Source organism: Pongo pygmaeus, chromosome 3, assembly GCF_028885625.2.
Source record: "Pongo pygmaeus isolate AG05252 chromosome 3, NHGRI_mPonPyg2-v2.0_pri, whole genome shotgun sequence".
Taxonomy (NCBI): domain Eukaryota; kingdom Metazoa; phylum Chordata; class Mammalia; order Primates; family Hominidae; genus Pongo; species Pongo pygmaeus.
In genome coordinates, this window is record NC_072376.2 from 40,029,135 (window position 1) to 40,045,953 (window position 16,819).

At 43.9% G+C, this 16,819-nt stretch overlaps 1 protein-coding gene across 4 annotated transcripts in view; it reads right to left on the reverse strand.

The window, feature by feature from the left end:
- RBM47 (RNA binding motif protein 47) overlaps positions 1–11,655 on the reverse strand; it is a 209,288-nt gene extending 197,633 nt beyond the window's left edge. Inside the window, exons 1-2 of one of the 4 annotated variants that reach the window (XM_054486415.1) lie at positions 11,559–11,655; positions 11,243–11,401 (exon numbers count right to left, since the gene is read on the reverse strand). The gene's annotated coding sequence lies outside the window, so the exon portion shown is untranslated. Of the gene's footprint in view, positions 1–10,184; positions 10,742–11,242; positions 11,402–11,558 lie in introns of those variants that run through there. The other 3 variants (XM_054486423.2, XM_054486422.2, XM_054486414.2) reach the window with 3 other exon arrangements.
- Between the last annotated feature and the right edge of the window lie 5,164 nt (positions 11,656–16,819).

A 16,819-nucleotide genomic window follows, 5' to 3' on the forward strand; every position in this document is an offset into this window, starting at 1 on the left:
AAGACCGGCCTGGGCAAAATAGTGAGACCCTGTCTCTACAAAAAAATCAAAGAATTAGCTGAGCGTGATTGCGTGCCTGTAGTCCCAGCTTCTTGGGAGGCTGAGGCAGGAGGATCACTTGAACCCAAGAGTTTAAGACTGCAGTGAGCCATGATCGCACCACTGTGCTCCAGCCGGGGTCAGGGTTGTCTTTTAAGAAGTCGTCTTTAATGGCTTTCTCTTAGGCCTGGAGTAACAAAATGCAAACTCTTTTCCATGGTCTTTAGTGACCCACATGCTCTGAGTCTCAGTAATCCCCATAACCCTACCTTGTGCCCATCTCCTCCTCGCTGGGCACTTTGCACTGTTGCAAGGTCGGCCTTCTTTAAGTCCCTCAACATGCCAAGCGTTCCCAGCCTTAGGACCTTCATGAACGCTACTCCATCTAGCAAAGATGGACATCTCCCTGCCCATCAAACACCTTCAGCCCCACCTCCCTGGAGGAGCCTTCTCTGATGACCTCACCTACGAGATTCCCACCTACTATTGTGTAGTACCTGTGGGTTCCTGGTTCCTTCAGAGCACTAAATCTCATCTCTACCCAACAAAGAAAGTCCCAGAGGGCGGAGAATCTTTATTCACCACTGGGTACTTCGTATCCAGTGTCCAGCACATAGCAGCTGCTCAAACAGCAGTTAAGTCTGTATCTAGGCCAAACACAGTGGCTCATGCCTGTAATCCCAACACTTTGGGAGGCCAAGGCCGCGGATCACTTGAGATCAGGAGTTTGAGTCCAGCCTGGCCAACACGGTGAAACCCTGTCTCTACCAAAAATACAAAAATTTGCCAGGCCTCATAGCTCATGCCTGTAATCCAGCTACTCGGGATGCTGAGGCAGGAGAATCGCTTAAACCCGGGAGGCAGAGTTTGCAGTGAGCTGAGATCACACCATTGCACTCCAGCCTGGGTGATAAAGAGTAAGAGTCAGTATGAAAAAAAAAAAAAACTCTGGGCCGGGCACAGTGGCTCACACCTGTAATCCCAGCACTTTGGGAGGTCAAGGCAGGCGGATCACGAGGTCAGGAGCTCGAGACCAGCCTGGCCAACATGGTGAAACCCGTTTCTACTAAAAATACAAAAATTAGCCAGGCGTGGTGGCGGGTGCCTGTAATCCCAGCTAGCCAGGAGGCTGAGGCAGGAGAATGGCTTGAGCCTGGGAGATGGAGGTTGCAGTGAGCCGAGATTGTGCCATGGCACTCCAGCCTGAGCGATAAGAGCAAGACTCCGTCTCAAAAAAAAACAAAAAGTCTGTATCTGGGCAAGAAAAATAAGTCCTTTCAATGTGTCTAGTTTATAAACCCATTTAATTCATATTTACTGGTTCTATATTTTGGTAAATAATTACCACCAGCTCCCTCTATATAGTATATTACCAAAGACAAGTCTAATTTAACATTTATATGCTATTCATTTTTTCTTTTCTTTAAAAAATTTTTTTTAATAGAGAAGGGTTTTCGCCATGTTGCCCAGGCTGCTTTTTAACTCCTGGGCTCAAGCAATCCACCCACCTCAGTCTCCGAAAGTGCTGGGATTACAGGCGTGAGCCACTGCACCCGGCCCCCCTATTCATTTCTAATGTCCCATTCAGTACATATGATAAGAAATAAGATGATTTGCAGAAAGAACTATGAACATTAGCTCTTTGTTTATTAGGCATAATTTGTCTGTGTATTTTTTGAACTCCTCAACAAATTGTGATGATGTCTTCCAAATCACTTTAGAAGTAAAAAAAAAAAAAAAAAAAAAAAACCCAAAATCCAAATAATTCTAAATCAGCCACAAACCATGACTGACAATAGTCGGAAATAACTAAATCCAGGCTCTTCATCTACCCTCAGCAGACTTTATGTACTATTGCCTTTTTTTACTGCAAAGAACCTTCCTGGCGTCTGTACTGCCTTCAAGATGGTTTTAGGGTCCCCAAGCCTAGTAGCCACAGGATCCTACCAGCAACTGAGGAAGCCCTTTTCAGTGAATTATGGATCTAAACAAGACAAATGAACGCAAAGAGGGAACTGTGCCTCCAAAGGCCAAGAAAAGCAATTTTGCCAAACCTAGGTAATTGTCCAAAGGACAGAACGAAGCCAGGGCTAGCAAACAAACGTGACAGATCAGAGAACTGTTTTGCCACTTGGTAAAGGCAAGATCAAGTATTTGTACAAAGGTTCTGGGGAAAAATTATAGACTCAAACAATGACTCTAGCACTTCCGTTTCATGCCAGGTCAAGACAAAAATACCTAATTGAGCTCTACAACTGAGAACAATCTAAATGGAATCCTGTAGCAGCAATTGGCCCTTGTGGAAACCTCAAAGGTGAAAAGAGATAGTTAAGAAAATTTGTCATGACAGTTACTTTCAGAACAATCATTAATTATAATTAAATGACAATAGAAAAGGTGATAAACAATATAGTAACATAAGTCAGTCAAGTGTAATTATCTGTAGGGCATGCAATTCGCAAAATGGTTCAAAAACAGAGGGCTATACATTTAGATGTAAATCACAAAAAGATTGCCAAAGAGGAGGCTTTGATTTGGAAACAGGGAAGCTCTGAAATGGGGAAGTGCTGAAATGATTGCAACATCCCCACATTTGGCCCTGCCTTGCACGTTACTTAGTCATCAGCCTCCATCAAGGACTTGTGGTGGCAGAGAAAATAAACCACAGAAAACATGGCAGCCTCCTGGGAGAGGTCTGGGAGAAAACCCATGCTCATTCAGAAAGGTATGTTCGTGGTTGTATTTCGAGTAAAACGCTTTCAGTCACACTTGAAATGCATAAAAGGCTGTGTGTCTTATTCATTTATTCAACAAGTATTTATGGAGCACCTACTCTGTGGCAGACGCTCCTCTAATGTGCTTGGGATACATCAATGAATGAAGTAGACATTCTAGTCAGGGAGAGACAGATAATAGGTCACACAATTACATAGTACGCTACAAAGCAATAAATACCAGAGAGAAAGCAGGGTAGCGAGACGGAGGATGCGGGCAGGAAGGAGGAATTGCTGTTTTAACCAGGAGGAGGCAGAGCAAAGACTTGAAGGAGGTGAAGGAGTGAAGCATGGAGATGTCTGGGGACGATGGTTCAGGCATCAGGGGCAGCCAGTGCAAAGGCCCTGTGGTATGAATGTGCTGGGCACACCCCATCAAGAAGATGAGTGTGGTTAAAGCAGAGGAAGTAAGGATGTGCGTGGTAGCAGGTGAGGTTAAAGAGGTGATGGGACTAGAAATAAAGTCATTCACTGGCTTTTTGAGTGAGATAGGCTCTAGAAAGTTTTCGGCAGGGACTGACATGAGCTGACTTCTGTTTTAAAAGAGTCACTCTGGCCAGGTGAGGTGGCTCACGCCTGCAATCCCAGCACTTTAGGAGGCCAAGGTAGGCAGATCGCTTGAGGCCAGGAGTTTGAGACCAGCCTGGCCAACATGGTGATACTCCATCTCTACTAAAAATACAAAAATTAGCTAGGCATGGTGGTGCATGTCTGTAATCCTAGCTACTCGGGAGGCTGAGGCAGGAGAATCACTGGAGCCTGGAAGGCAGAGGTTGCAGTGAGCTGAGATCGTGCCACTGCACTCCAGCCTGACTATTTTTTGAGACTCCATCTCAAAAAATAAAACAGTCACTCTGGATACTGGGTTAAGAAAGGAGTGTGCGGGGAGAGCGGTGAGGACAAAGGTGGAAGCAGGGGAGCAGATAAGCAGATTCTGCAGACGCATCCACCCTTCCGTGACTAGCTCTAGCCAATGGAGAAAGGGCAAGACCTTTCATACATGACCAGGGTGTATGAGAACATGGGTGTTACCATTTAATTTCAGGGTCTGTGTGCCTCCTGCAGTTCCCACCGGAGAAGTGACTCCTAGGTTTCACGCTGGGCTTGTCCGTATCATATGAGCTGGCAGTTTCTGTTTACTCATTGGCAAACTGACATATACCTTGAGGTAGATCCTGGAGCCCACAATGTGGAGCAAAAAGCAAAGGAGGTCCCTGGGCCAAACTACTGTTTGCACCAAGTGGGAAGGGCTAACTTGTTATTGGATTTCTCTTTGCTCTGCAAATAGGATTTCACTAGAGGCAATTCTTCCAACACTTCTTCAGCCACCTGTCCTTCCTCATCTCTTTTCCTAGTAACTAAGAGTACACCGTCAGCCCACCAGAAAAGCCACACTGCTGTGACTCATTGATATTCACCTGATACTGCCCTTTCACTCTTGGATTTCTTGGTTGACCCTCCGTATTTTTCAGAGGTGAGATCTCACTATGTTACCCAGGCTGGAGTGCAGTGGCTAGTCACAGGCGCAATCGTAACGTACTAAAGCCTTGAGGTCCTGTCATCCAGCGACACTCCTGCCTCAGCCTCCCAAGTAGCTGGGACCACAGGCATGAACCACCATGCTCAGCTCTTCACTCTCCCTAATTTTGAGAAAACGTACTTTTTTCCTTCTAATAATGACCTAATAAGTTTTTTCTAATTACGAAAAAATGCACTTTTTTCCTCCTCATCATTGCTTATTGGCAACTCTCAGCCTTTTAAAGGATATTAAATAGCAGACAAAGAGGTATAAACTTGTTTGCTTGTTGTTTGTTTGTTTGTTTTTAGATGGAGTCTTGTTCTGTCAAGGCTGGAGTGCAGTGACGCAATTTCGGCTCACTGCTACCTCCGCCTCCGGATCTCAAGGGATCCTCCCACCTCAGCCTCCCGGGTAGCTGGGATTACAGGCGTGTACCACCACGCCTGGCTAATTTTTGTATTTTTTGTAGAGATGGGGTTTTGCCATGTTGCCTAGGTTGTTCTCAAACTCCTGGGCTCAAGTGATCTACAGGCCTTGGTCTCCAAAAGTGCTGGGATTACGGTGTGAGTGACCAAGCCTGACCCAGATTAATTTATTTAATCCTTATAATAACCCTGTGAGGTAGGCATTTTACAGCTGGGGAAACTGAGTCACAGAGTTTTCTTTTTTGGTTAGCCTGCCTAAAGTCACATGTAAGTGGCAGAACTAAGATTGGAAGCAAGGCAGCCCGTGCTCCTAGCCAGTCTGCTATCGAGTGTGAATTTAGTATGAATAGCCATTCTTTCCCCAAAACCTGCATCTTTACTCTACATAAACCCCTTTTTTTTCTCTCCACGTGACCAGACTTTGCTGATTACCCTGATAACAAACTAGCCCACAGTGCTGAGCTCTCCTCCATACCAGCATGCTACAGCCTTTTATAATCTAACTAAATTCTAAGGTAAAGCCATAACCACCTCATTCTTCCCTGGACAAGTCTAAAATAGTAAGATCATCCTCATGGAGAAATAGATCATAGGTATTAACTGGTAGAACATAAAACAAAAACAAAAAAACAACAAAAACATTAGGCCATTGCATTTTCTGTTAATAAGAAGTTGCAGTGCCCCATTGAGTTTTCTGTGTCACCAAACCCTCCCAGTTGTAGTTACACAAAGGCAACTTTGTTTTGAGAAGGCTACTGGGAAGATGGGCCTAATCTTGGCAAGGGCTTGGTGTACCGAGAACCATGTTATTATTTTTTAAACCAAATGACAACACACAAAAAGAAATATTATTTAAGCCATCTTTTCTTTTCTTTTTTTTTTTTTGTTTTTTTGTTGCCCAGGCTGGAGTGCAGTGGCGCGATCTCAGCTCACTGCAACCTCCGCCTCATGGGTTCAAGCGATTCTCCTGCCTCAGCCTCCCGAGTAGCTGGGACTACAGGCACCTGCCACTATGCCCGGCTAATTTTTGTACTATTAGTAGAGACAGGGTTTCACCGTATTGGCCAGGCTGATCTCGAACTCCTGACCTTGTGATCTACCCGCCTTGGCCTCCCAAAGTGCTGGGATTACAGACATGAGCCACCGCGCCCAGCCTAAGCCATCTTTTTAAAAGTCACAGTGCTATTATCATCACCAACTTGGAACCCTAGTTTTTGAAACACAAATGGTTTACCTGAGCTTACAAGGCTCCAATACACATTTTCAGAACAGGAATTAAATTGATCTAAGAGAAACAACACCTGAAAAAACCCTGTCCATTTTGTACTTCTGTACTTTTTGTTTTTCTTGGGGCACGTGAAATGCTTTACAAATATGATTGAGCCAGGTCTCAGTGCTCTGAAAGGTAGATAGTTTTTATTATAATTTTAATATGCTGACATTTCCTTGGTCAGGTACAGGCGTCCTGTTCCTGTTTCAGCTGCACAATGCCCTGCATTCATTGTACACTCACCCACTGCCCATTGGTATATATATACTTAACTCTTGCTCACCCATGTGGATTAGATTATCCATAGCGTCTGGGAACAGGTTGTCTTCCACCCCAGTTGGTGGATACTCAGAGAATATGAGCAAAACTGACAATTCATCGAAGCAAGGCACAATCAGGAGGCCAAAGCTGTCAGCAACTCCCCTTTCATTCAACATACACCCACCAGGAAGCCACTGTAGTCTTCGTGCAGGGCTACCACATTCATAAGAACCACAAACATATAGCATCCCCAAAGACAAATATCGTGATTTGGGTAGACTGGATGTTGTTTTCTTGATTAATGTGGCTAAGTGTAGTCTATAAATAAAGCATACATTTTGCAGAACCAGAAATCTCCTGAGACCAAAAGATTGATATTTTCCTAAAACACAAAGGGTTTTCAGGGTTACACTAGCACTCTGTCTTCTCCTGATGTCATCTCCCTGAAATGGCCTTCAGAAAAGCAGAGATTGTGCTTTTGATTTATAAAATGACTCCACTCTAAAAGCTTTGATAGGGTGCACCAAAAGAGCTACTATAGTCACAATTACTTCTATGTGATCAGCTTATTTATGTATTTTACTTTACAAACACATAAACCATATGCATCTAGACACACCCACAAATCGTTTTTTACATAAACTAAGTTCCTATGATGACAAAAATGGAAGATTCATAACAACCAAAAAAGATTGCTCCTATTAAATATGTAAGTTACATAAACTGAGCTGTAATTGTTTTTTTTTCAGGTGTCCTTAAACCACACAGAAAGTAGAGGAAAGGCAGAGAGTGGGAGTGTGGTTGAAGGGTTTGTGCCTTTTGTAATCAGTTTACTTTTGGTTTTACCAAGAGATGATATCTTGAATTCACTCAAACTAGTGTCTATTGCAGTACACTAGGAACATTTGAATTACAAAAGGGGAGGAGGAGCCTCCACTTCCCACAGTTGCTAGTTTATCTGCAATCCTTTGAGGGCATTGATAATCTCCATGTGAGCTTTCTGGTAAATTCCACACTAGGACCACATTCAGAACTTACCTGTTTCTTGGCCATTTATTCCTCTAGACACTCTCTCCCTTTCTACTTTCGCTGGAAAATGAAAGTTTTCCTCCCCCACACCTTTTTCAGAGCAAAAGATATGAGAACCTTAAAAGAAGGTGGTCATTGACTTCAAGGGGATGAGATCGCCCTCTCCACTGCCTCCCCCCCGCTACAGACGCTGACAGAAGAGACGGGGAAGCAACTATGAGAGAAACAGAAACAATCAGAGCTCCAGCTCCGACGATCTCAGGACTTTTACCAACAGGATGATTCAGGACCACACACAAAAAATGGCAGGGTGCCATTTCCCCCTGAACCTCTCCAGCATAAGATGGAAACAACAACATGAGGTGGCAACTGAGCAATTAGTTACTGATCATTTCTATGACAATTCTCTGGAGGCTCCAAAGGCCTCCTATCTTGAAACCCAGGTCATCTCTGCATTGCTATTATTGAAAATCTTTATCCAGTTGCTCTTTGAAGCCATTACTTGCAGCAGTAATGTTGGGACTAACATACACCTTTTACGATATTAAACCAGAAAATCAGCATCATCATTAAGACACAGAGACTGTTCCCAAGAGGGAAAGAAAATGTATCTCCTAATCAGGCCAGTAGCTGAAACACTGCAATATAACCTGCAGCTTGGAATCATGGTGACAAGCACTTAAAGCTGCATTTAATGTCTTCATTGTAACTTCATAAAAGTTTGGCACACAAATTCTACCTTTATTCTAAACATACCCTTTTTTCTAAGTCTCATGAATCCCAAACTTAAACCCTCTTCAGAGTAAGTTTTTTTCCCCCAGAATTATGTATCTTCTGGGATAACCTAATCAGTTTCACTTGAGCCTGGTCCAATTTTAAGAAAATCTCCTTCCCTTCACCCTTGTATCCACTCCCCTGACCTTTTCTGAAAAATCAAGATATTTAAGATGCGGAGGTGGAAACTTACTGAAATAGCCAAATGCTTTTCTATAGCAATGAAAGCTCAGTCATTTGGGACATGATTTAATCTTGAGCTTCAGAGCAGAACTTGAAAAGCAAATTAAATCCTTTTGTAAGAAAATAATTTCATCTTAACCCAATCTTTTAAAAAATCATTACCTAGAACAGTAAACCAAATAGTCTAATATGAATGTTCTTATCATGTGAGGAAAAAAATGAGTAGTCTTTACCACTAGTTAGAGCAAGTCTATAGAACACGTGTCCAGAAGCATGTAGTTCCCTTGCTTTCTGTCTTTATTTCATCCTCAGTATCACTACTGCTTTGGGCAGAATTCTTTCAAAATTTAGTTTAAAGCAGCACAGTGGGGGAATCAAAAATAAATATGTTGACTATTAAAAATATAGAGATTGATAAAAAAAGATGATGATGAATTCTCAATCCTACAAACTTCTGTAAACGCAAAAACCAAGAGGAAGATAATAAATCTTTAATAATTGATTGATATTCAGAATATCTTGATCTAATTAATTTAAAGCATGGCCTACCTAGCCAGGTAAAGGACGGCAGAGCTAGGCTTATTTCTTCATTTGACACATACTGAAAGTTAATAATGAAGCTAGGTGCTTGGGAAATTTCTGACACCCCATCCTTCCAGCATGCAGTAATTAAGTCAAAGAGGCCAACAGTGTGTATATCAGAACAAGGTGAAGGGTAAAGCAGACCAGAAAAAAATATTAAAACTCAAACCATCTCCTCCTTTCTTTTTTTCCTTCTGTTTTCCTTTCAGACTGGGTTGATTTTAGTTCCCTCCAAGACTTCAAGTCAGCGATCTAACAAAGATCATTGTTTAAATTAATAGCAACACAAACTCCCACAAAGTGATCTGTTCTTATGCTCTACGTTGAGTACTTTGGTTTATCTAGAGGTTGTGTGTTGTGCCGCTGACCACCTTTCACCTTTTAGAATCGGCACCTGCAATTCTCAAATGCTCTGGATCTAATTGCCAACCTTTTGAGCTCAAAACTTCGGCAACCCCTTCATGTTGGGTTGTCAACCCTTTGCTTTCCCTCCCCTGATAAATTCGTATGACCTTGCCTTAAAAGTTTTAAAGAATACATTTTTAAATCTATATTCCTGCTAAAGAAAACAGTGAATCATTAAAATACCACCAGAAAAAAAAAAAAGGTTTGATTTTTAGTTCAGGTCGGTAATGGCCTGTAAGTACCTTGAAGATGGTATCTTCCTATCACTTATGCCTTGGGACAGTACCCAAGAGTGGCTGAACTTCTACCTAATTAAAACATGAGTCATTTATTTGAAAAATTCCACTTCCATTTATTTTATCTGATTTCTTAAATATCCGGTCAACTGCTAATTTGTCAGATGTCATAATTTGTCAGTCCTACCCTTTTCTACAGGCTGAATTTTTAATTTGAAACAACTACACCTCTACCGAGTGTTACTTTCAGACGTAAATTACTGCAGGAAGACCCCCCTCTGCCTTGGTTAACACTTAAATGAGATGCCTCCTGTCCAGGACGCTTCCTCAATCTCACTGTAATAATCTTGAGTCTAAAGTCACCTGTGCTACTGGGCGGTCCAATCATGTATTTCCAAGCGTGAAAAAAAAAATCAGTTTCTTTTATGGAAAAAGATTCATCACTACAGGAAACACGATGGGACTGACTGTATATGATTATCTGCCTTCCCAGAAGTTGACCTTTTTAAAACCTTTTTATAAACCCTTTATTTCCCACTAAATATACCAAGAGACAGAAGGTGAGTGATAGCATGAGGGATAAGGGCTAAAGAGAGAAGAAAAAGAAAAAAAATATACTTCAAAAATTGGGACCCAAATGTAAGATTAAGGGACAATAGTTAGAAGGACTACCAAAAACCACCTTACCTTTCCTTGTTAAGTTTTTGGAGCCGCCCACTTCAGAAATTAACACCATTCACAGCCCAGGAGCAACTTAACACAGCTAGGAAGTCACCTACAACATCTTCTCGTCCGCCTTCTTTTTAATGTAAAACCAAAATAAGGAGTGTCCAGCGACTCCCCACCGCGCCGCTTAAAGCAACAGTGCGTTTTACGCTTAACTCCCAGGCTCTGGGAATTCCAGTGGGTCAGAATTGCTTAACCTTGGAGACCCGCAGAGAGAAAGTCTCCAGGAGGACCGCTCCCCAAACCCTGGTTTCTCTCTATCCCAAGCTGCTGCACATTCCACAGTGGAAAGCGGGAGCGGCGACCCAAAGGCAGCGAAGTTCTCTCGGGCTCAGCTCCTGAGGCCGGGTGCGCGCGGCTGTTCCACCCGCAGAGCGGCGCCGGGTCCCGGCTGCGTGGGGCGCTGCGCACGGGAGCGCTCAGCGTCTGGTCTGCGGGCCCTTCCCGGTTCCCTCCCTCTCTCCTCCCGCCGCCCGCCCCCTGCCGAGGCCATCCGCCTCACAGTAGCAAGGTTGTCTCTCGTCTACTCCCTTCCCTTAAACTCACCAAACCAGATTTTTACTCCCAACACCGGCAACTTCCCGTAAATCTGCCCTGAAATTTTATCCTGCTGGCTGAGCCTCCTCTGGCTAAAGGCCAGTGCCACACATTCCTGTTGTTTTTAGGAGCGCAGATACCTTTGCTGAAGGTTCAAAGAAAATCGGCCTTGATGGCAGAGATTGGGGGACTTGACCAGACGGACTTCTCTCCCCGCCCCAAAAGTCACATGCCTTTCACACATCCAGAAGTGGCACCTGCTCCACCTGGGGGCATCTGTCCGAGTCAGACGCTCGGCCCCCTTCGGGCTGTTGCGAGAAACCCAGCCAGAACCACGTTGGAGGAATTAGGAACCTGCTGTTGAATTTCAAGCCGATCGGAACCGCCCCGCTCCCCTTTTTCCCCCCATAAAGAAGTCGCTGGACGAGGTGGGATCTCCGCGACCCCCGCGTGCCCGGGGAGAGCTCCCGGGGCGTCCTTACCTGGGGCCGAGCATGGCTTGGCCGCGCGCAGGCAGGAGCGTCACGCGGACGGGGCCCTGACCTTTGCCGGGGCCTTCGCAGCAGGGCCTGGGGCCTGGGCGCTGCTCGTTCAGAAGTGGCTCATTTTAATGCGCTCTGACCTAGAGTTACGGAGGGTTTCTAGAAAGGGAACAAAAAAACACTGCATTTAGAAACAGCAGCCAAGCCCTCGCTTCACCTTGCCTGCTCTCTGGGGAGTTGGCTCGAACCCCCACCCCATCCCAATTCCCAAGAAACCCAGATGTCCGCAATCCGCGCCCCACCCCCTTCGCCTTACCTGTTTATACAAGAGTTAAGGAGCCTCCCGCATTTCAGTGGAGCGCTAAGCCTGTTTGTAGGCGCGGAATGGGCCAACAGGAATCGAATTCTGTGACTAAACAAACTAGAAGAGGAAGCAGGCACCACCAGGAACCTAAAACAGAGTTGTGATTTCGGGTTGCAGTGTCATTCAGCTGAGGGGAAAAAAAAAAAAAAAATACCGGGCTACTTTAGTGAAAGAATGTTCCAAAAATGGTTCTTTGCTGGTTGAGTTAACACATGCAAAGAGCTTAGAACGGTGCCTAGCACACAGTGTTAGCTGCCGTTGTTGTTGTTATTCTTATTATTATTTACATTATGGCTTTTTTCTGAAGGGGTGTGTGGTCAGAGTTAGACATGGGCTGTAGCCCCAGCATTGCCACTCACCAGCTGTGAGGCCATGAGCAAGATATTTAATCTCTCCCAGCCTCAGTTTCTGGAAGATTCTAACGATGGGATTTTTACAAACGGTTTACATTCATTGCTGACAGTCTTGAATACAATGGGAAATAAAGTCCCTGTAAAGGGTAGCCAACTGAATTTCATCTCACTTAAAAGTTACAAGATTGACAAGATAAATGGAGATAAATTTGCCTACATTCCATGAAGCTCACTAACAGGAAGGAAATTAAGGGCCCAGCAATCACCCATCTGCTGTGCTTAATTTTCATTTGTATTTTGGCAATTGACCTGGTGTCTAACCCTGGGAGAGTTACTTATCCCGGACTGGGCCGGACGAATAATGACCCTTGCCGTTCGAAAAGCAGTATGAAAGAGAGGGAAATGATTTTGAAACTCCTCATAAATATTAAAAAGTGATTATTGAAGGCTAAAATGTTATCAGTGCCTCCACCCTTTATCCTCCATTTAACTTCACATTTAAAGAAAGAAATCATAATCCCTTTCCATTAATGAGGCCCTTTCTACTTTATGGAGCACTTTCACCCTTCTTACTTTATGTGATCCTTACAAAATGATCCTATGAGCTATTTTGTCCCCATTTTGCAGATGAAGACACTGAGATCACACAGGTTAAGTATAAGTCCAAGGACTGGGTGGTGAGGCCGGGACTGGTTCTCAGTCCTAGTAAATTTTTTTTTTAAGTTGAAAAATCAAACTGGATTTTATTAAAATATATATGAATAACCCTCACTTTTCTTTATTTCATCAGTATTGGAAAGTTAAGTGAAAATTAATTAAAAAGTAGTAGTCCTAAGAGAGAGAAATAAAGGCTGAAGGGGAATCGAGAAAACCATAAATTTAAAAGCAGCATTTGCCACCTTTGGGAAAAATGATTCCTTAAAACCAGCAAAGAATTCTGGAACATTTTAAATCCTTCTGATCTTTTATCTTCTCATGAGGCAAAATTTAACCCAGACAAATTCAACATTTCCTGCGTTTTCGGTTCATTCCTTGTCAATACCAGCCAGCATGTACTGTGAACAGCAGGCAGTGGGAACTCTCTTAGCTAAGTTCCCTCACCAGACCTAAGGGTTGACGCTGCCAGGCACAAACAACAGCTCCACCCCCTTAAGACAACTAAAAAACCCAGCTCCATATTAGCCTGAAATTTTCTTTTCTTTTCCAGAAGTATCTGGATTATGGCCTCAAAAAAGGCTAGCTGTCACAGACTGAGCTGAAGGATTCTAGAGGGAACATTCTCGCTGGGCACGGTGGCTCACGCCTGTAAACCCCACACTTTGGGAGGCCGAGGCAGGCAGATTACCTGAGGTCAGGAGTTCCAGATGAGCCTGGCCAACGTGGTGAAACCCTGTCTCTACTAAAACTGCAAGAATTGGCCCAGCGTGGTGGCGGGCACCTGTAATTCCAGCCACTCGGGAGGCTGAGGCAGGAGAATGGCTTGAACCCGGGAGGCGAAGTTTGCAGGGAGCCGAGATTTTGCCACTGCACTCCAGGCTGGGTGACAGAGTGAGACTTTGTCTCAAATAAAAAAATAAATAAAATGATAAAAATAAGAGAAATTTGAAAGTGTGGAGGTCAGTGACTCCAGGTGAACTGGAACTGGAGTCAGGGAAAACTCCTGCTTGAGGAGGCTCAGGTTCCACTTCAGGAAGTGAGTCCTCATCCCAAAGAAGGTCAGTTACCCTTTCTCAGATGTTGCCTGCTCCTTCTTCAGTTTTGCCCACTGACACCTATGAAATGGGTATATCCTTTCTTTCTTTTTTTGAACTCCATATCCGCTGGAGAAATGGGTATAATTCTTGTTCCTATTTCTCACTGCCCTCCCCAGGAACATGACAAAAATAAAATAGATTTTTCTAAGTGGCAGGCTATAGCAAAACAAATGTGAACTTTTATTATTTCTTTTTTGTGGCTAACCTTGGTGCCTGTTTTATTATTATTATAATTATTTTAATTCTTACGCCCACTCCATTTTCCTGGGGCATTTTAGTTTTCTAGACCCTGGTCTTTTACTTTCTGTTTTCTTCTTTTCCTTCTGCCTATGAGGCAATGTTCCAGAGTGAGTGCAAACAGCATGAAAATTAGTTTCCAATAGATTTGAGTTTGAATCTCAATTTTTTCTCTGAGCTATGTGATGTTGGACAAATTGCTTAATCGCTTTGAGTTTTAGTGTCTTCATTTATAAATTAATAACAGCTATCTTTCTGGATTTCTTTTTTTTTTTTTTTCTTCGAGATGGAGTCTCACTCTATTGCCCAGGCAGGAGTGCAATGGCGCGACCTCGGTTCACTGCAACCTCTGCCTCCCAGGTTCAAGTGATTCTCCTGCCTCAGTCTCCCGAGTAGCTGGGATTACAGACGTGCACCACCACGCCCAGCTAATTTTTGTATTTTTTTGTTAGTAGAGACGGGGTTTCACCATGTTGGTCAGGCTGGTCTTGAACTCCTGACCTCGTGATCCCAAAGTGATGGGATTACAGGCGTGAGCCACCACGCCCGGCCCTTTTTTTTTCTTTTTTTTGTGATGGAGTCTCACCCTTGTTGCCCAGGCTGGAGTGCAATGGTGCGATTTTTGCTCACTCAAACCTCCGCCTTCCAGGTTCAAGCGATTCTCCCAGGTAGCGGGGGTTACAGGCATGCACCACCATGCCCAGCTAGTTTTGTATTTTTAGTAGAGACAGGATCTCACCATGTTGGCCAGACTGGTTTCGAACCCCCGACCTCAGGTGATCCACCCGCCTCAGCCTCCCAAAGTGCTGGGATTACAGGCGTGAGCCACTGCACCTGGCCATCTCTCTGGATTTCTACAAGAGTTAAATGAAAGCTAAAATCTCAGCATGGTCCTTGGCACATAGAAGTTACTGAAGAAATGGTATTTCCTTTTGAATCTGGAAAGAAACCTGCTCCACAGCTCACAAAGAATTGTCTTTCCCATGCTTAAGTCTTAGATCAAATAACACTATCTAAGACACCCTCATCAAGAGAGGTAAGCCACAATAGAAAAATAACGAGTCATGTGCATACCATTTCCACTCGTGGGCATAGCATGTACGTAGCATTTCCAGTGATGATTTATTATCACCTTTGATCATCACAACTGTGAGAGTTAAATATGGATAAGGCGGGGCTGGGCACAGTGGCTCAAGCCTGTAATCCCAGCACTCTAGGAGGCCGAGGCAGGTGGATCACCTGAGGTCAGAAGTTCAAGACCAGGCTGGTCAACATGGTGAAACCCTGTCTCTACTAAATATACAAAAATTAGCCGGGTGTGGTGGCGGGTGCCTGTAATCCCAGCTACTCTGGAGGCTGAGACAGGAGAATCACTTGAACCCTGGAGGCAGAAGTTGCAGTGAGCCAAGATCGCACCATTGCACTCTGGCCTGGGCAACAAGAGCGAAACTTCGTCTCAAAAAAAAAAAAAAAAAAAATGGATAAGGTACAAAACAGTTGTATCACCTGATTGTTCAGATTAAGAAAGTAAGGTTCTCAGTAGTTGCTAGTAAGTTGCAGAGCCAAGTTTTATTTTGTTTTTGTTTGTTTGATTGTTTTTACTGCTTTTCACTATTCCACACTACTGAAACTATAGAGATGGGGTCTCATCATGTTATCCAGGCTGGTCTCAAACTCCTGGGCTCAAGTGGTCTGGCTGCCTTGGCTTCCCAAAGTGCTAGAATTACAGGCGTGAGCCACCGCACCCAGCCTGAACCTAAGCTTTCTATTGTGACTGGTGATTATTTCTCTCAACAGGTATTATTCAGAAAAGAAATCCTTTTTTTTTTTTTTTTGAGACGCAGTCTTGCTCTGTCGCCCAGGCTGGAGTGCAGTGGTGCAATCTCGGCTCACTGCAACCTCTGCCTCCCGGATTCAAGAGATTCTCCTGCCTCAGCCTCCCAAGTAGCTGGGATTACAGATGTGCACCACCATGTCCAGCTAATTTTTGTATTTTTTAGTAGAGACGGGGGTTTCACCATGTTGGCCAGGCTGGTCTTGAACTCGTGACCTTGTGATCCGCCTGCTTCGGCCTCCCAAAGTGCTGGGATTACAGGCGTGAGCCACCACGCCCGGCCAAGAAATCCTATTTTAATCCAGAACATGCAGCTTGACCAGAGAGACCTCTCATCCCCACAGTTTCTAAAGCCTCCACTTTCCCCATAGGGTGGCCACACCCATAGAAGCTTGTTCTAAAAAATATTTTTGTTTTCAATTTTAATATTAAATTCCCACTAAATTTAATATGTGCAAATTTAAGAAGTTTATTCCAGGGCACTCTTTAATCCAAAGGATTTAGCCCAGGGCCTACCCCTAGAATGCAGTAGCCAGCCCATAGGATGAGGGAGAGCCATTCAGAACTCGTTTAAAAGGGAGTCTGGGCTGTTGGTTTCCATGCCACACCATAGGAGGGCCCCTGACTGAATTTTAAAAATGTACTGAGTTCACAGAAAAGGGAATTAAGTATAGCAGGGGTTCACTTCGAACATTAATCTCAGAAGCCAAATCCTTCATTTTGAGAAAGGCCTTCAACGCAAGGAGTCCCTTGACCTTCGTTCTTGCACAAATAGCTCTGCCAAAGCCTGTCCCGCTGAGATGGAGGGAGCACTAATGTAAATTATAGGCTCTTAAAGGCCCACTCAAGACCACGGAATGATTTTGTTATGGCAACAAATGCTGTTAATTCCTCTGTATCCCTTTAAGACTTATTCCCTACCAGAGACGATCTGCAGATTTCTTTCTATTTTATAATGGAAAACAGCCCCACCTAAGAAGCTCAATCATTCAGCAATAACTTATCAGAAAAGATTGCCAACATAAAATTGCTAAC